Source organism: Tiliqua scincoides, chromosome 3, assembly GCF_035046505.1.
Source record: "Tiliqua scincoides isolate rTilSci1 chromosome 3, rTilSci1.hap2, whole genome shotgun sequence".
NCBI lineage: Eukaryota > Metazoa > Chordata > Lepidosauria > Squamata > Scincidae > Tiliqua > Tiliqua scincoides.
Genome location: NC_089823.1, coordinates 111883981 through 111905393, shown reverse-complemented (window position 1 = coordinate 111905393; position 21413 = coordinate 111883981).

Below are 21413 nucleotides of genomic sequence, written 5' to 3'. Positions count from 1 at the left end.
TGGTAGTAGCATGGACAAGACAGCACATGAAGCTGTTGCTGCATGATAAAAAAAATAATGTGTGGACCAGGCCTTATTCACAAGAGAACAAGTTCTGAAAATGGAGAGGACCCAATGGCATTGCTAGGGCAGTGCCTAGCATGTGGTCAAATAACCAAAAAAGGAAAACACAACAGCCTTATGTAACAAAAAGTGGATTTTTAAAACTCAAAACTGACCAGTGAGACTGATTGTTTCAAGAACCAATGAGGTGTTATTATAACAATAAGGTGTTAGTTTGAATCAGCTCTCATTTCCGTGTATCAGAGCTAACACTCAAACTCTTATTCAACTGTGTAAGTGCCATCAAGATGGCCACTGGTTTTTTTGTTGGTTACTGATTTGTTGGGTGACCTGTACCGTTTGTTATATATTAAAAATAAATAACGTTAATGGAGGATACACCAACCGTAGTGATGCCGCTGCATTTAGGTTGTGTGTATGATATTGTAATTTATCCTGTATGGTCTGATACAGGAGGAGGACTATCATGGGACTGATGCAATGAATTCATGCACCAGGTGGCGCAAACCATAGTGATGCCTACAAGAGAACCAGGAAGGATATGGACTAAAACAAGGTTACACAAACATTGTGGTCTCTGTAACACCTTGATATTTGAAAAGCACAATTACTCTCTGTAATGAAAGGTTCAAAGGAACTGGTTTAAAAATATGCATAGAAAAAACATTAAATGAACAGGCTGCATACAAAAATTCATACCACAAATGTCAGAAATACAAAGATACCGACGCATTTTAGATATACAAAGACTTACCCTGCACATGCCTGATCTCGTCTGAGCTCAGAAGCTAAGCAGGGTCAGGCCTGGTTAGCACTTGGATGGGAGACTGCCTGGGAATACCAGGTGCTGTAGGCTTATACCATAGTCTTTCGAGACTGAAGGTTGCCAACCATTTACATGCATGTGCTCACGAATGTGGGCATGCACACACTTAAATAACACAAAACAAGGATACTCATGCACCTAACTGCAAACAGATACAATTCCAAGTTGACATGCATAGCTAGTGTGTTGTATATACTAGGACTTGGAAGACCGGTCCAAACCCCTATTCAGTTATGAAGCTTGCTGGGTGACAGTGACTTTGTGTTAGCCTAATCTACCTCACAGGGCTGTTGTGAGGGGAAAACAAAGGGGATTGATATGTGCCACCCTGGAGTCCTTGGAGGAACAGCAAGACAGAAGTACAATATAAATGAATGAATGAATGAATGAATTTATTAGGGTTGTCAACTGGTAAAAACAAAAAATCATAGGCTGACACCCTATGCATGTTTACCTGGGAGTAAGATGCATTGACCTCAATGCGAATTATTTTCAAATAGACAAACATAGGCGTGGGCTTTTGGTCTATTAATCAGATGAGTTTTAGTTATCAATTAAATGTGCATACATTTGCAATATGTAAAAACAACAGTCTTGGAGCAAAAAATTACTGCATGAATGTGTATGTCATAGCAAGCATCATCTTACATACAGGAGAGAATATTTCTTCTAGGCTGGTACTTGCCACGTTTTCATAAGTTCTTGTATGAACTACTGTCACGTGTGAACTACTATCTCCCAGAAGCTTTTTAGTTGATCATAAACTTTTGATTGATTAAATGTTGCAGATCTAATCCTTATACACAAAAAGGAACAGCATATATAAAATGATACTCAACAATCATTCAAGTAGACATATTGACATGCAACTGCACTTCCTCTATATAACATTAATGCAGCAGCTAATACACACCACACTAATAGTTATTCTCACCTCTTTCTCCCATCTTTCCAGAAATATATACATAAGGCAGACCCTACATAACTATCAGCATACCCCTGCAATATCTAATTATCTACACTTGTTCCAATATTCTACCCTTCATATACTTCAGCATACACATATACACAAAATTTGTAAGGTTACTCAAATATGAATATAAATATTAATCTCCTTCCTTTCCTCAAGATGTACATGTTCATCCTATGTGTAAATTCATGCTATACACATACAACACAAATGTTCTTGCCTGTTCAGGAAACATACAAAGACACATACACTCATTCCTCATATCGATGTAAACACACTTGAAGTCATACCCAATATCTGTGCTCACAAATGTTCTCACTGTCCAACACACACATGCACACCTTTCTCTTACACATACCCATATATCACATTTTATATTAGTTAATTTAATAGATTTGCACCTAATATTCATTCAGACTAAGATTCTCTCCTCTATCCCCTCAAGATGCACAATTTTTCAGACATGTTCCACACTCAAACTAGTGGACCATGCTCATGTCATGTCATGCAAAAAATGTAGCCCAACAATGTTCTCTACATATTTCTGGAAATGTACATTACACACATGGACATGCACTCATTTTATATGCAAATATATGCACATGCATGGCATGCCTAATACACACCTACACTACTACACTCCCTCCGTTTCCTCAAGATACACACACTCATCCCACACAAAACTGGTGCATGCTCATGCCTCATTGTATGCAACATGCACCCACATAAATGCACGCATGTCTCCTCCCACTTCTCTTGTCCTGACTCTGGCCACAAATATATGCTCATCTTTTCCAGAAGGGCTTATATAGCACCCAATATACCCACTAGGCTACCCTCATTTAAAAAAAAAATACATACAATGCTCACCAAAATATCAGAGATGTGTGGTGAGTGGGGAGGCACGTGAGATAGGGTCTCCCCACTGGAGTTCTTCAAAAAGTGCCACTGCCACATGAAACATGTGTGGGTTGTGGGTGCTTGGGTGCTCATGGAGCAGCAACACATTTTGAAGGACACTGGTGGGGAGGCCCTGTCTCACCTGCACATGGGTTGTGGGTGCCTCACATGGTGTGCTTTTTGAAGGGCAGTGGGGAGGCTCTGCCTCACCTGTCACCCCACCCACTGCTACTGTGTGAGGTGCCTAAGCACCAAGGGAGTGCTTGGGTGCCTCACATGGTGGTAGTGCTTTTTGAAGAACTCTGGTGGGAAGGCCCTGCCTCACCGGTGCATGGGTTGTGGGTGCTTGGGTGCCTCTGGCGGTGGTGCTCTCCGAAGGACTCAAGAGGGGAGGCTCTGCCTCACCTGCCTCCCCACCCACAGCTGCTGTGTGAGGTGCCCAAGCACCCATAACTGCTATGCTTGTGGGTGACTGGGTGCCTCACGTGGTGGCAGTGGCACTTTTTGAAGGACTCTGGTGAGGAGGCCCTGCCTCACCTGCTCATGGGTTGTGGGTGCTTGGGTGCCTCACAAGGTGGTGCTTTTTGAAACAGGCTCTGCCTCAGCTGCCTCCCCACCCACAGCACCTCCCTGCAAAATACAGACACATCACTGGGTCCAGAGAGAGCTTTCACGCTCTGTCCTCCCACTGCCGCCAAGGTGCTGAGGGGGCGCTTCGGTTTCAGTGGGAGAAGCACCAGAGCTGCGTGGGCGAGTTCCCGCCCTGAGGTTCCCTCGCTTTTGGCCCTAGGCGGAGCCAACCTTCCCGCCTTGCTCCCCGCCCCACCCCCGCGCCTGCAGGGGTTGGAAGGCGGGCGCGTGCCTGCCCCGGGAGCGGAGCGAAGGGGTGGCGCGCTCCACCTCCAGCCCTGGTGCAAGGGGCGCCTGCAGCGCACCAAAAGGGTGCGTTGGTGGCGACGCAGAGTCCTGGCCCCCACCTGGGAGGAAAGCGGGGGGGGCGGAGGGGGCCAGGCCGCGAGCGCGGGGCAGCGCGCGAGGGAGGGGGGAGGCAGAAGCCAATGGCCCTGAGTGAGACAAAAAGGGCCGCCAGAAGAAAGGCGAACAAGAGGGGGAGACAGCGGCGCTCTCTCCGCCTTGATCAAAATGCACAAAGGGGAAGCTGAACTTTGTTCTTGCCTCTTTGCGCGCTGCTCTCGCGCGCAGCTCTCCGCCTCGCAGCACGCCAGCCTAAGCTGAGAGCTGTAATGTCATTAAATTGCAAATGCTTTTTCATTTCCGACACACACTGTTTACTTATCTGGCAAAAACATATGTTGGAAGGAATCCGTTAAATTCTGCCCATTGCCTTGGGTAAAAGTGCAATGGAAACGGACCCAGCGAGCGCCTGCTTTCTTCTTCCCCGCGCGCCGCCCTTATCTGCAAGGCGGCCTCGCAGCACACGGGCCAGTTCAATGAGAAATGAAGATACAGCCGCAGATTAGGGAAGAACAGTGAGCGCGAAATTCCTGGAGAGAGAGGGAGACACACACGCGGAGAGGGTCACTCCATTGCAAATGATTTCACTTCTCCAGATCTGCATAAATTACGATTTTTTAAGGCATCTCCAAAGTCTGTATATTTTTCTCACTCTGTCAAACATTTAATTTCACGCCCCGTGTTCTGAATATGCTAAAAATGCATATCTCCGATGCACCTTTAAGCCCGGGAAACGAATGCAAAATGGAAGATAAAATGATGTGATTTGCACTACAAGCCTATTACTTGAGGTATTTACATATAGTTTACCTCTGCAGTTCTGAGGATGATTTATTAAAAGGAAGAAAGGGAAGAAAGAAAAAAAAGAGAGAGAGAAAGAGAGAATCGGGATTAAGCTCATATAAATATGTATTAATCTTTGTTTAGAAAATAGATTTGGCGGCGGCCGTGGCAAAAAAAGAAAAAAAGTTCCCCAAGATTCGAGGAAGAATGTTCGTTTTCACCTTCTTTTAAAGAAGAAAGAGAAAGGGAAGGAAAGAGAAAAGAAAGCGAAAGGGAAGGAAAGGGAAAGAGAAAGATAAAAGAAAGAAAGAAAAGAAAAAGAAAGAAAGGGAAAGGAAAAAAAGAAAGAAAAAGTAAGAGCGAAAAAGAGAAAGAAAGAGAAAGAAAAAAGAAAAGAATTGGACATCCTTCTTTGGCAGGAAAGCACACATTAAAAAAAAAAATCCAATCTGGGTTTCCCTTCCCCAAAGATTCACTTGCTCCACCTCCCCCCCCCCCCAACCTTTCTTCCCAAAGCCGCTTGGGTCCCCTCTATTCGTTCATCTTTGAGGCTTGGACCCTGCAAAGAGCAGCTGCAAGTTTTCCGCCGATTCAAAGGGAGTATTTGCGATGTGTAAAAATGCACCCAAGGATGTGAATTTCCCTGGATTCACTCCGGCTAAACGATTGATCTTGCAAAGACCCAGGCGCCCAGCAATTGAGCCGCCCCTCCCACTGCTGGGCGCCTGGATCTTTGCATGAGCACTAGTTCTGGAGATCTAAAGGAGTCTAGAAACAGAAGGGGCTGCTTTGAAGGGGACAGGAAGGGTTACGCTTGGACACGGATGCCCCTTTAATCACCTCTGTTGAGAGGCATCATACCACTTCTAGACCTGGCACCCTTTCTCCTGGTCTCTTTTACAGCCAATGATGACTTGGTGACTGTTCATCCTTCCCCCCCACCAGCGCTTCCACCCCACCCCCCCAACTCTTCTCTCCAGGCTGTGCTGAGAGAGATCAGGTGGGGGGGCGGGCGATGCGAAGAGGAGGCTGAGCCAACGCGGTGCCCTCTCCAGGCTCAAGAAGCCAGGGAGATGATGCTTCCAGGGGGCACTGGCTGGCTCTGAGAGACAGGTACTGAAGGAAAAGCTGGTACTTCAAAGGTTCAGTTCATGCAATTAAAAGACGAAAGGGCTTTGGCCAGAGACACAGCGTGCTGGAGAGAGGAAGCTGAGAGAGAGAGTTTGCTTACAAAAGCTGTGTCTGAGGGCTCTTAGGATGCGCTTGCTTGGATTTGGCTAATGACCTCTGGAAAGAAAGAAAGAAAAAAAAACTTAACTGTCACTTCCAAAAATTCAATTCCATTCTCCCCCCCACCCCCCACAAAATGGTTTAACAATCCCCCTAGTGGCATTTCCAGCTACAGTAAATACAACAATACATACCCACGCATATTTGGCTGTAATGATAGTGCCTTAAAAGATGGAGATGTTAGAGGTATATTTTATGGCGTGTCTGTGTGTGCGTGCATACATGTGTATGTGCATGCACATGGGGAGAGAATACTGCATATCATCTTATATTGCATGTACTGTGTTGTATCACCTGTATCTGACAGGCGAAATAACGGCATTCCATTTATCTTACAATGCCCATTTCAAACTCAAATGCATTGATGCAAGCTCATTTGCCCAGCATAATTTATTAAAAGCAGAAGAAAATAAATTTGAGCATCTTTTGTATGATGGAATTAAATTGCGCCAGTCCTTTGCGCCAGTCCTTCTGCCCTTACACGCTTCCCCCCAGTTTCTGAGATAGAACAGACTAACAAGAAAAGAAAAATCTAATCTACTCTATGACCAAGATTCAGGGGGAATAAAATTTTCTTCTTTGGGATCACAACAAATCTACTCATTATAGTGACAGGGAACAAAGGCTGATAGAGATTTGTCCCAGATTTCTAGTGAGTCAATGTGGCCACAAGAGACACTTCTCAATACTTTGCGTCTCTGTACTGAATATAAAAGCATTTGGTTTTTAAAACAAATCTCTCCCACATTCTTTTTACTGTATCAACACATTAACAAGGTAAAAGGTTTTAAATTTTTCATAGCACCATGTGAAAATGTACCAAGTCTGAAAACCACATTACTGTATGCATCATTCAAAATGAGGTGGTACAGGACTGTACTACTACAGAGATGGGGGTAGCATTTTTTTTAATGTTTCCTCATCTTAAAAGCTCCTCACAACCAATAACATTAACCAGGACACAAAACTTTTCTCCTTAATGTACTATTTTAGGAGGGCAGGAGGTGTGATCTGGAGGTTCAGCTGTTGCCTCGCCCAAAGAAGCAAAGTGGGAGTAACTCTGGTCAAGACTGAAGCAGCTGATAAAGCTGTTGTGAGAGAACAGAGCTGCAAGGAGTCTCTGTGGTCACCAGGCTGTGAGAGGCAAAAAAGTCACAGGTGGATATGTTTTTGTCCATGTGCTTTCCTCTTTTGCCTGATTTCACCAAAACTTCCATTTCTTTGATGTTCTTTGATGTTTTTATGTTTATTTTAATTTTATTTAGGTTTCACACACATTTGCATATGTTGTATAGTTATTTATGTTTTTCACTTGCCAAAATAAATTTGCAGCCCAAATAAAGCTATGGTTTGATATTCATCCATTTTTGACTTTCATCCACACTCTAGTCCCTAACCAGTTGAAAGTACAAAGTATTGCTGTAGTTAGTTGGTAGATTTTAGTCATTTCCATGGCTGTTACTTAATGTGTATCTCCACTTACATGTGTGGAATACATTGCACTATTGAGCTGACAACATTAAGTGCCAATCTGCATGACTTAAAAGGGCTCAGAGCTTATCCTCTTCACAAACTATAGTAGTTGAAACATTCAATTTTGTGTATGGCCATTCTATGGCTGGTTTGCATCACATGGTTTGCACCTGACCTAGGGGATTGCAAAGGGCACAAGAACATTGTTCCTTCTGCTATAAAACAGTGGGCTGATTTGGAGATTACATTCCCTGCTGTATTGGCCTCATATCCATAGCAAATACACATCCTGTCCCTTTCACTTCCAGGCTAATTTCTGTAATTATGTGTATGTGTGTGTGTGGGGGGGGGCATAGCTTGAATTGCTCCTCTACAAATGCTGTTAACTTGTCTAACTTAAGTTTCCCCATGTAATTAGAAAATCTATCTCAGGGTCCAATCCAAAGCGCCGCTCAGGCTGGTGCAAGTCCCTTGAACCAGCCCGGAGGGAGGTGTTGCATAAATGCTGTAAGGCACTTCTGTGCCACTGCAGGAGTTGGCAGGCTGGGGCACAGAGATGCGCAGGTCTCCAGAAGCTGAATCCAGCCTCCACAGCACCAGCTTCAGGTAGCTTTGTACCACCAGTGGGCCACTGGAGTAGGGGTTTGGGAAAGGCAGGGGAGGGTGCTTCAGGAGCATTCCAGAGTGGGGGGAGGATAGGCGGGTGGGCTGGTGGGAGGATCGGGCCTGGGAGGGGGTGGGACCAGAATCCAGCACTTAGGCCAGATCCTAACTCCCTCCTGCGTGGTCCAGCCTACCGCTGGGCTGCTCAGACCTGCATCACCTTTTTAGGTGGCACAGATCCAAGTAGCACCATTTGGTCCCCTGCCATGTTGCTTGTAGTAAGGGGAATTAATTCACCTTGCCCCAAGTTGCGCTGCAGACAGCCCTAACCCTGCTCTGGATGCAGCACAGGCCAGCCTGCCTGCCTGTTCCAGGGCAGGTTAGAATAGGGCTGCCTGTCATAAGGGCCAAGACGTGTGTATTACACCATGAATGTGTGCAACCATTACTGCATGGGCCTGGTTCAGAAGACGGAGTGTCATCTGCACAGGCCATGTGTTTCTCAGCCTCTGTTTTCAATTATGAACTTACATAATATTTCTTTTTGTTCTACTTCCAAATGTAGTTTTAAAAAGTTATGAGTACCATATGTGTTATGTGCAGCACAATCCCAAATGTTCTACTGTCATGTTTTGGGGTGTCCCCAGCTATGCGAACAACCTCTACTCTTCTACTTTTTCAAAATTAGCATAGGAATTTTTCAGTAGCGCTTGTTGTGGTTTAAGTGAAAACAGAAGGGGAAAGGGGCTACACGTAATGAGTCGGGACCAATATGTCTTTCCAGAGTGTTTAGTACATTTGACACTTATACAATCACAGTTTGTCTACTCTTATCAGGGTTTTTTGTTTGTTTGTAGGTGCTTGGTGGAAAATAACAGGTTACTCAGATAAAATATTTGGTTACTCAGATAAAATGTAGCACCCAAGGGTGCCACATACACATTATAGTATAGGGATACATTATAGCAGGCAGTGCGCTGTTCTTCTGACTTGGGACTTGTTCAGATATCATGTGGATCCACTTTTTTCACATGCGGGAACCCTCCCAGCATTGTCATTCCTCTGAACCAGTGGTCTCCAAACTTTATGGCCAGAGGGCCGCATCAAATATCTGGCACGATGTAGAGGGCCAGAAAAAAAATTAAAAATAAAATTTATATAAATAAGAGATGGAACTTAGATGAGTGAATAAATGAATGAATGGACTCATTCATTCAGTCTCTCTGGCCCTTAGAACACCCTCCAGATGCAACCAGAGCATAGCTCCAATCATGTTTGGTCAAGTGGGCCAGAGGCTTTGAGGGGACAAGAGGCTGGCTCCAGGCCGGAAAGAGGCTCATTGTGGGCCGCATCTGGCCCCTGGGCTGGTGTTTGGAGACCCCTGCTCTGAACAATACATTCCTGTGATCTCCAATACAGGTACGTGTCACTTAACGATAAGGATGTGAATTCTGTCATTTGGCAATTTTGTCATTGTGCAAACATACTTGTGCAGCTACACTTATAAAGGTATAGCAGCTAGCCTACTGCACACCTGGGCTCTATGGTCTGGCACAGAGCTTCCCTATCTCATGTGGAATATGCAGGTGCAGAACTGCAAGTGTCAGTCCTTCCTATGTCATCATGCCTTGTATGATTGTTTCCTCACCTTTTTTTTCCACCAAATCTTCTGATCATTTTCTTTCTTAGTCTTCACCCTTCCACCACTGCAGGATGAGTGGTCTGTTGCTGACTGAAATGTTGGGAAGCGACACATACATGTGTATATTTCAGAGCACTGAGACATTGAAGAAGCCATGTTGTTGAGATTCACAAGTTCCAGGTGCACACAGTACACTGCGTGCCAGAATCCTAGAGGACTTTGATGAATGCAAATAGCATCCCAGCATAAAGTGTGAACTGGCTTTTAGATGTGCTAGACAATAATATTCTTGTCTCGCATGAGCAATTAATGGTACCCTCAGCAGTCACCTGCCCCCATGGTAAATAGTAACTTTTTTAAAATATGAGAAACTATCTGTAATAAGCATTATGGTGATACAAGGTAAATTACAATGACTTATGATATATGGGATAGTATCCATGCAGCACTTTGTAGTATGTGCAATATGTTTCTTTAACCACTATGTAGTGGCCACTATTACAAGTCATTTGCTGTGTTCTCAGGTAGCTGCTGATCAGTATAACTCTGTTTCTTTGAAATATTAAATGCTGCCTCATCAGTCTGGTTGAGATAACTTACAGCCCAGTCCTATGCATGTCTATTCAGAAGTCCCATTGGAGTCAATGGGGCTTGCTCCCAGGAAAGTGTGAATAGGATTGGGCTGTTATAGTGGTGAAACACCACAATTATAATATGAATGATTCTGACTATACTTTTGAATGCAACATCGTACTTTCTCTTTATGAAAATCTACTTCTGTTACCCAAAAATGAGTAATAATTTGCTGTGGTTTAGACTCTCAATATTTTGTATAGTGAATTTTCACAACACACCTGATATAAGAGGAGTGGCTCCCTCAGGGGCCCAACCAACTTTCTAACACAGATGCAGGTGCAATGTAGCCCCAAGGTAAGGAGACAAACATTTCCTTATCTTGAGGAGGTCTCCATGACAGCCTCCCCACAGCAAGGTGCCGCGCATGCCCCATTGACATGGGTGGGAGGCAAAGGATGCTCACAAAAAAGAGTGCATATAGGTCAGATGCCTGGAAAACCAAAGTCGACAGTGGATCTGAGTGCATCTACACTCCTGCATCAAGATTAGTATTAGTATGTTATCTGTGTAACCACAATACTGAAAACTTCCAGATGGTAAAAGCACTTAGCATAAACTTGTGTGTAGATCAGGCAATAAGTATTTCTGAAGCATTTAGGGTGCAATCCAGCCCTTGACTTGGGCCGAAACAAGTCCCTCAGGAGGAAGCCAGGCTGGCTCTCAGAGAAACACCGGCCTGCGGAGGCCGTCGCAAGCATCAGTGCTGGCTTCCTCTGTGCAGGTTGTATCGTCCCAGTACTGATGCAAGGAGCAAAGGTAGGCGGGGGGGGGGGAGGCAGGAGGGAGGCATTCCTGGTTGGTGGGTGGTCCTGGGGGAGAACAGAACGAGAGGCAGGGCTGGGATCCGGCAGTTATGCCAATCCCAAACCCCCCCCCCCCGTTCCCTGGGAGAATGGAGCGGCTTCAAGCCACTCTGCTCTCCTCGGACTTGCGCCACCCCGGAGGTAAGGAAAAATATTTCCCCTTGCTGATGGTTGAGCTGCTTATGGCCGCTATCCTGTGCTGGATACAGCGCAAACCTCTTGGATTGCACACAAAGTGTGCTAGCTATTGGTGAAGAAACTTATGAATTTTGGAGCTATGGCTCTTCAATGTTCTTACTGTTATCAACCTACCATATTCCAGGCCTCAGCGTCTGCCTATGTGTGCACAAGAGAGATACACATAAAACATAGTGAGGCCCAAATCCTAACCAACTTCCCAGCATTGACAAAGCCATGCCAGTGGAGCATGTGCTGCACCCTGCAGTTGGGTGCAGTCACGGAGGCCTCCTCAAGGTAAGGAAATGTTTGCTCTCCTACCTCAGAGCTGCATTGCCCTTACCTTGGTGCTGGAAAGTTGGTCAAGACAGCGCTCTGAGAATTCCAGGAGAAACTCCATGAGCCTAAAAGTTGCAAAATTTCCTGTTCTCTCTTAGTAATAACCCATACAGAACTTTCCATTGCTGCTCTCAATTCCCAACCATATTAGATTAAATCCAGTCTCTCTCCAACCCTTATCTTGCTGCTATTTCATCTGAATATGTTTATTTAAAAGTCACTCATTGACCTCCACTACTCTTGTGCAACTATTGCAGCCTATCACTCAAATACATATTTGGGCTTTAAGCAGCACCTTCAGTGTATGTTCTGTAGTATCCTCCTATGTTTCTGAAAAGTGTGGCAGCCTGTGTGCAGCAGGCATTTTTCAAAGGAAAAGATATCTGTTCAATTTTTTTTTAGTTTCAAAATACCCAAAGCAGTAAAATTGTGTAATTGACTAATCACTTGCCAATTTTTCTTTTTTAATCTAATCTATTTTAATTTATAACAGTGCCAAAATGCAAATGAAACTGGTATGTTTCCAAGCAGCATTTTCCCCCCTTCCTTTTACAACACAATTTAAGGTATTCATAATTGGGGAAAACATTTTTTTCCCCAAATAAGAACATTCCCTCTTGTATGCTTGAATGTTGTTTTTCAAGTCTCAGCCTGAAGCAAAAGTTCATGTGGAAGGAACTGAATGGAGATCTTTTATAAATAGTGATCTACCCTTGACTTCAGTGTATGCTTTGAGTTTATGGATTGAAATTAATAACTCAATTGTCTTAAAGAGGTGTTTGTCAAATGATTTACTATCCTGGTTGTCCTTTCAGTTCTACATACCACATCAAACAAACCAATGGATGGCCTCCTGAGACTGTCTGTTTGCACAGTTTTCCCTACCGATCTTTCTTAGTGTACCGTGAAATACTCATTAGGCAACCTAAACATACTCTTCAGTGCTTTATCCAGAAGTGGGAAAACACAGTGGGAAGACAAATCTTTCCACCACTTTGTCTATGTAGCACTTTATGTACACATCAGACTGGCTAGCTTATTACTATAAATCAATCCAATATACGAATTTGAAAATAATTACTCTCTCAAGTCATAGATCACATCTATGTTGAGACAATCTCAGAAGACTCATATACTTTTCTTTAAGGATAAACATTATTTTGACTTTTTACTTAAGTTTTGTTGTTGTTGCTGTAATTGGAATTTACAGTCACAAAACTGAGAGCAAACTTTTTTTTTTCTGAGGTTAAAGTTCACTTTACAAAGGACTAGGCCACCAGTGAGTCCTGGTGAGACTGCTGGCTCAAATTGTAGATGAGCATCAGTGACATGCTGTGCCTATCCACCACCTCTGCCAAATCCATTGCTGGGACTTCCCTGCCCCCCTGCTGCTACCTGGTGGGGGTTATGATCAGGGCCTCAGAGGAATTTTATCCGGGGGTACAAAGTTTCTTTTGGGCCCCTTCCCAAAGGGGGAGGGGAGGGAATGAAACAGAGCAGGGGAGGGAGGTGACAACTGTAGGCAGAACAGGGGTGGAGAGGGAGCAAAATAGGGCAAGGGGAGGGTGGCAACAACCAGAAAAATCTTTGGAGCACAGAAATATTGGGCTTCCCAATGCAGAGCCCAGGTCTACCAGCCCGTGCAGCATTGGCAGCTAGATACAGCAATATGGAAAACCAAATGCATTTCCAAGTCTCTCTAAAATCTTTTAAATATTGAAAATAATGTAGAATAGTAGCATCATCATATTTAGACTCACATTAGAAAGGAAAGTGTCATGTTTGCACCAAAACATACTTCTGCAGCGGTTGGATACAGTGGTGGCCATTTTGGCGCTGCTGCTCCAGCGGGAGTCGGGAAACTTAGAATTGGCTGTTAGTTAGTACCCTGAGTTGGAACAGCAATAGCAACTGTGGAATAGTTCAAAAATAGCCATTGACATCTGTATGGCAACACCCACAGACAACCAATTATTGAATGGTAAGGTTTTCTACTACAATTTTGCTTGGCTGTCAGTATTAATGAAAAAAAAAATGGAATGATTTCTTCTGCCATGCATTCGAATGCATGTTAAGGGCTGGGTGCCTTATCAAGCAATAAGGCTTTCCTGTACTTATCACTTGTTAAGCTGGTTGTCTGTATGAGTAATCCATAGCAGGTGCCATAAAGTGGGGGGAAAGTTCCCATAAACTATCAATTCTGAGGACTAGAGTTTTCTCTTAAGGTACCTGGTTCCCTGGCTTTCAGATTTAAATTTCAGATTTCAGATTTCAGTTCTGAACACTATATATTTTGAAACATCTAAATATTTGCAGTTTTTGTGGGGTTTTAAAAATATTCACTTAAGCCCTGACGTATAGAAACACCTTTTAACATATAAATAAAACTCCTACTTACTTTTTTGCAAACTGAAAAAACCAGTCTGTTTATATCATTGGAATATGCTGAGCGAAACCTGAACAGAACTGAAAAGCCTAAGGATGGGGTCTTGAAAGATTCTAATTTTAACTCTGCAATGTGTCGGATTATTACAGATTGTTTAAAAATAAGGTTATTTTTGAACAGGGGAAAACGTAGTCGTATCTCTGAAGTTATGCTTTTGTGTGGTGTGATGGGGGCTGAGTAGTATGTGTGAATATATGACTAATCTTAATTTTAAGGTATAAAATTGCACAACATAGATTGTTTCACTTGGTTAAAATCAACACAGCAGAGGTCTTCACAGATGCAAAAGCAGCACAAATGTCTTTTTTTCCAAAGCCAGATTTTTAAGAAAACAACTCCAAAGAGAAAGAGAACTTTGAAACAGCACTCTCATTCATGAATAAACATTTGAGACTGTGAGAACGTATGATCCATCTACTTTGTTAAACAAAAGAACCAGGATGTACAGTACTGACAAAAGAATTGGTCATTGCCATTGCTGGAGCAACAGCAACTGTATGCTGGGCCTTACGAGGTTCTGGCCTGTTATGTCAACGTCCTAACACATAGGGACTGGGTGAACAACACCTGTCTCAGCTGGGTTAATATGCAAGTAAAAGCCAAGTGGATCAAATAGTTTTCATAAGTTTTTGAAACGTATTCATTATTCTACAAATGGTGAACATGTGTTTTTCATTGCTAGTTAAAATCTTTTAGTGCATTGTACCTTTGGTATGTATTCATTAACTGATTAATATATTGCTCTTATACAGGTAATTGCAAAAGCCAACTTTTGCCAACATACTAAGCAGTATGTTTAAAAAATGTCATGGGGAGCGCAATCCAGAGTTGTGCTTAAGCCAGCACAACTCCCTTGCGCCAGCTGGTGTTGCGACCATTCTGTAAAGCGTGTTTGCACCACTGTGGGAGTCAGGGAGGCTGGTGCAAGGATGCACACCGGCCTCCCTGCGCCAGATCTGGACCTGCGCTGGTAAGTTCGTGCTACTGGTGGGCCACCAGTGGTTTGGAGAGGGCAGGGGGAGGGTGGGCAGTGGGTGGGGCAGGACCGGGAGGGGGGTGGGACCAGCCTATAGCACTTAGGCCAAGTCCTAACCTCTTCCAAGCAGCCTGGCCTTGCACCAGGTTGCTTGAATCTGTGCCTGCGATTTAGCTGACTCAGATCTGAGTAGCCCCATTGAGGTGGCTGGGGCATTGCTTGGGGTAAGGGAAAAAATATCCCCTTACTCAGTGTTGCGCTACAGCCACCCGTGCTGGATATGGTACAGGCCAGTTGGTCTACCTATTCCAGTGCAGGTTTAGGATTGGGCTGTGACTCACATAGGTGGACCCGTTCTCAGTGCAAGCCTAATACAGGCCTAATGCAGAAACAGGAGGAGGGCAGAGGATTACAGAACTGAAAGGAATTCCATTAAATTGCTTGTCAGAGGACACTTGGACCATATATGCCTTCTGCTTTGGCACCCCTGGATGTATCCTTTTAAAAATGCACCCACCTACCAATCCACAATTTCCCATTGAAATAACAGGCAATATCCGATAGGAGCCACACACCCTCCTACCTGGGACATTATCACCCTGATTAAGGAACTTGGGAATTTCTCATCATATTCTCAGGAAGCTCCCCTGTAAAAATAACACTTTCCTTTGGAGGGTGGATCTTGTAATTCACCACTGGAAAAAGAGAAATTCTGCAATTCAGCAGCAACATGACTCAAGAAATGTATACAAATAATGTGAATGGAAAACATAGCCTGTAGTAGTGAATGCATGCATCACTATGTGTAGCTAATCAATCACATACACAGAAAGGAGGGCTGCGTTCAAGTGGAACGATAACATAAGTGGAACTGGGGTATTGAAGCACCTGAAACTCCAATTCTATGTTTTGATTTTATTATCTATTAATATATTTTATTGGTACCATACAAGTATAATACCATAGAAGTATAATACACCTCTGGATTGCACTGTTGATTATAGACATCATGGTATAAAAGTTCTGCAGCAGAATGAAGTAGTTCATACCTCTCTGCGCCAATCTTCACATATTTTTTACCCATGGATATTTCTTGTCTTGTCTTATTGTGTCTTCTGAAGCTCTTTGTCAGACAATGCTGCTATTGCACACCTGATTCAAGCTTTCTGTCCATTTGTGGTACCCTATGAACTGGAACCTTGTGTTATTTGGTAGTACGCAGGGGATTGTACCTGAAGGCAATAGACTAGGTTTGAGAGCTTCAACTTTAATGTAACTTGTGCTTCAAAAAATAAAATAGTGCACCATGGTACCCAAATTCTGCAACAAGAACAGAAATCAACAAGTAGTATAAATTATGTAAATAGGCAAATTTGCATATATTTGCTTGCTTTGCCTGTTTGCTTTGCTTTGTTCTCCTAGTCACAGGCAAAGCAAAAGATCTGTGCAGAACAGAATCACAGAATGCATACTGCCCTGACAAATCAAGGCTAAGGGCAGGGTGTAAGCATGGCTAAGAGCACATTAGGACCTGGAGCAGCATTGCCAAATAACATGGATTGGTGAGTTTTTCATAGATTGTAAGCATCCTCCCTGGTGCCTGTTTAGCTGGTCTGGATTATCAGCTTTCATTTATTTATTTATTTTTATTAAGTTTCAAGCTTCTCTGAAAACCAAGATATGAGCCCAAATCTGCAGGTAGTCTTCCATGAGTACAGTGAAAACAGCTTGTTCCTGCCTCCCATTCTTCTAACCAATGAGAGAAGCCAGAGCTGGGATTGACATGTAAGGGAAACAGGAAAAATATGTTTTCTTTCCACAAATACAGCCCCTAAAGGTAGGAAAAGATTACAGACACAGGTCAATGGTTTGAGAATGCCCATGGAATACAGTGGAGAAATCCAGTTTGGACAGCAGTATTCCCTCCCCCCTTGTAAAAAAAAAAAAAAAAAAAAAAGGTAGCAGCAAAAACAGGAGTTTATGATTTTTCCAATTCAGGTCTTAAATGTGTTTTAAAATGTGATTTTTTAAAAAATGTATGATATATCTGCATGCAAATCAGTGGGGCACAAGGTTTCTGCATGCAACTGAATGCTAGATTTGGCTTGGGAAGAATTTAAGTAAAAATATCTTTGCTGCAACCTGCAGGATGTTCTGTGGGGGTGATTTTTGCCAGGAAGTTTAAGCCAGCCTCAACTCTATCTCTGATCTGCAATATTAATACTGTCTCACATTGCCCGGCTGTCATAAGCCACTGTCTTTTAATCACACGCTCCTCGACCTGCAATACCGTACTGGCAAAAAGGACTGCATTGGCATTGGTAATGCATTGCAATGGCAATTTAAAAATAGCTAAGAACAAAAAACAAAAACAAAACACAAAAGCATTGCAATAGGAGATAAGATCTGAATTGGAAAGAGTGCGAGCTCCTGCTAACTTATGAACAGTCATACTGCTGCCTTTCACAACTAGTATGCTAAAATTCTGGATTTCTCAATTGTATTCTGTGGCAGCTCTCACGTCCACCCCAGGGGAAGGGGTAAAAAGCATCTGGAGCAGGAATTCCTGTGTTTGAGGAATTCCTGAATTTGAGGAGGGGAGAAAGTAATTTGAAAGAACCTGGGAAGCAATGGCTGTCTTGGCCCCTATGTGGCTCCGGGGCAAGCCTGAAAATGCCCCCCATCAGCAGTCATGTTCACAGGTCTTCTGAGGGCCAGAAAGACCTTGCATGACCTCAGAAGGTCTTCTAAGGCTTCTGGAAGACCCCTAGGTATGTCACTGCTGGGGAGTATCTGTGAGCTCAGTTATCACAATTCTGTGGCAAGACCAATAAGAACCAGTTTGCCTACCCATCAGAACTCTCCTCTGGATTTCTTGATGACCTTTGTTGAGAGGAAGCAACAACAGAATTATTTGTGTTAACTTGCGTACTTTGTTTTGAGGCTTCCTAGACAGTATGTCGATTAAGACAAGGACTGATAAAAGCACTTGTCCCTGTTTTCGTCTGTGAAACAGTGAAGAGCCAATGATATGGTGAAATGGTGAAGGGTCAGTGATAAAAGTGTCCACCCAAAACTGTTTGAGCCAAACTGCATATAGTGAGGAATACAGCAAGGAATTGGCATGCATAGAATGAGGAAGAAAAGATTAACAAAGAATACTGTAACCTGTGAAGTGAGCTAAAGTTAAGTCACAACTCAAGCCTATGCGTGCCTACTCAGAAGTAAGACCAATTAAATTCAATAGGGCTTACTCCCAGAGAAGTGTATGATATTATTGCAGCCTTAATAGCTTTACAGCACAATTGATGCATGTCTATTCAGAAGTAAATCCCACTGAGTTCAATGGGACCAGCTCTCAGATAAGCATTTAGGATTATAGGAAGTATGTTCCATTAAGCTCAACAAATTTACTTCTGAGCTGATATACATAGGATTGCACTGTCAAGCTATGTTTAGTTTTTGATTATTCTTTGAGGATTTGACTACACATTATTATGTGGCCTTGAGGCCATTTTATGGTAAAAAGCAGGGGAGAAATGGTACAACAAATAAATACATGCATTTTCCAGGCAAAGGTGTTCCAGATAGCCCAATATACCATTCCCGAGCCATAAATCAGCATTTGTGAGGGGCAATTCAAAATGGAAATGCAGTGGTAATGTTTCACCACCACCCCATCTCCACTACATAATTAGCCAATTAGGCTGCCCAGATTTAGCAAACTGGAATGTGGCAATCCTAGCCTGGAGGAGATAGGACCCAGCACCTTTTCAGGCTGCCCTTTTGGAGAACTGCAAAGAAAACTAAATGATACTATGGAACTGCTATTTTGTCTGGGGGGAAAGGGTGACCTAGTAATAGAATCTAGCAAAGTATGAGAAAAGTATCAGAGAAGGTGCCTGCAATTTTGAGATTACTTTTATTGCTGTAATAGTTACTTAGAAAATCAGAGTTTCTGTTATATTAGTATCACGGGGAAGTCTGAATATATCAGCAGAACAGTAGATTGAATTTTTACTTTTTTCCTTTCCATATTTCATTTATAAGAGTTTCTCAAAAACCCAAAGTATCTCCTCTCAAGTAGCATAAGGCATAGCAGGAATATTATTCCCAAATCAAAAATATGTGGGAGGTAACTAGAATCCAATAACATGTGCCATCAGTATGCGGATGACACCCAACTCTGTCTCTCCTTGCTATCCTGCTCCGAGGAAGCTGTGGCAGTCCTGGGGCGCTGTATTGATGCAATTGGGGATTGGATGAAAGTCAATAAGTTGAAACTGAATCCTGAAAAGACAGAGGTCCTCCTGGTCAAGAAATCCTCAATGCAGGTATTGAGGGCCCAGTCCTATCCCATTTTCCAGTGCTGGTGCAGTTGTACCAGCTGGGTGTACAATTATGGCGTGGAGGGGCAGTCACTGGAGCCTTCTCAAGGTATGGGGACATGTGTTCCCTTACCACAGGGCTGCACTGTGGCTACACCGGAGCTGGAAAGTTGGATAGGGTTGGGCCCTGAACCATCTACCCACTTTGAACGGGGTTGCACTCGTCTTGCAAGAAAGGGTGTGCAGCTTGGCAGTTCTCCTGGACCCTCAGCTCTCTGGAGAACCAGCTGGTAGCAGTTGCTTGAAGTGCATTTACCCAGCTTAGGCTGGTGCCCCAACTGAGACCATACTTGAGCCATTTAGACCTGACTACAGTGATCCATGCTTTAGTAACTTCAAGACTGGACTATTGCAACACACTCTACACAGGACTACTCTCTAAAACAATTTGGAAACTACAATTAGTGAAGAATGTGGCAGTTTGGGTGGTTACAGGAACTAGATGATATGACTCTGCTGGACTACTGCTTCAGAAGCTACACTGGCTGCCCATTTGCTTCCAGTCCCAATTCAAGGTGCTAGTTCTAACCTTTAAGGCCCTCCATGATTTGGGTCCAGGCTATCTGAAAGACCACCACCTTCCAAACATTCCAGCCTTCCCTCTTAGGTCATCTGAGGGGGCTCTTCTACAAGTGCCACCTTTGTTCCAAGTGAGAGGGGTGGCAGCTCAGGAGCAAGCCTTCTCTGTAGTGGCACCACAACTATGGAATTCCCTTCCAGGGGAACTGAGAACTACTCCATCCCTCACTGCTTTTCGGTGAGGGCTCAAAACATACCTGTTTTCCCTGGCATTTGGTTGCTGAGTGGATATTAGACCTCTGTACCTCTGAAATACAACTGTGACTTGACTCCTTTCCTGGACTAATTTATTCCCCATTGTCCCAATAATATTTGTTAGATTTTTGCTCTGTTTTCATTTATGTTTCACGATGTAATGTTAAAATTAATGTTTTAATGCCTTGTTTGATGTTTTTCTTTTTGCCTTTTGTGATACTTTGTACTTTTATCTTAAAGCTTTGTAATTTGCCTTGGGCATTTGCTTTGGCATAGGAAAGCTGAGAGATACATTTCTTAAATAAAGTGAATTGACTGGTTGTCTCTGATTGTCTGGCTACTGTCCCCTCCCTTTCTGATTATTAGCTAAATCAGCTGCATGTTTGCCCTTGCCGCCCCCCCCCCCCAATGGCTCCTATGAATCAACAAGGCCCATAGTAGAGGTGGGAGAAAATGGTTTTATTTTTTGTGTGAATTTCAATGTTTTCCGAAGTGAGAAGCGCAGAAAGCACTTTATGTGACTTTATTCAAAATTTAACTATAAATTATAATTACTTTAAAAGCGTAATAGGTAGGTGATATAGGTGGTACAGTGGCAGCAGATGCAGCCACAGTCATTACCAGTGTTGGAAACTTGAGCTGGGTGACTTGGACTCAAGTTACGAAAATGTGTTTTTGCTGACTCAGCAACTTGTGAGAAGACTCGCGTGGAAGACTCTGAAAAAGTCTCAAGTCTGTGCCCCCGACTTGAAACCCATTCCCACAAATGCTCACTCAAGTCTGCTTGTGTCTGGGGGTGCCTGCTTACTGTTTTCACATGGAAAACCTCGTGGGGCCATAATTCTGACAGGCGAGCAGCAGGGAGTTCCAGCCAAGACGCAGGAAAAGTTTAACGAATCAGGTGGGGGGGAAGGCGAGAGTGAACTCTTTTTCCTCATCTCTGATAGGAAGGAAGGAGCGGATGATCATTGAACAAAGGATGGGCATTTGAATATTTTTATTGGCTGAGGAAGAGCAGGAGGAGCAGCCCAAGGGGTTTCTTGCCAGAAGCACAGGGAGGTGGGAGAAAACTCTCTTGCCTGATTCTGCCTTCTAACCTCATGGCAGCTTCTTGACTATGTTGTTACTTGGGGGAGGGAGCCTCATTGAATGACTAGCTTCTGTCCTTGCTCTCCCAGTCTGTCTCACCCTCCTGTCCTATTTATAGATGGGCAGGAACATCAGGGGAGTGTTCAGAGAACTCCGACACACACTGCTTGGCAGCAGCTGTTTTTTTAGCAGCTGGCTTTTTAAGGGGGGGCTCAAGTCCCTTCGAGTCACTAAAGGGTGACTCGGAGACTTGGAAAGTG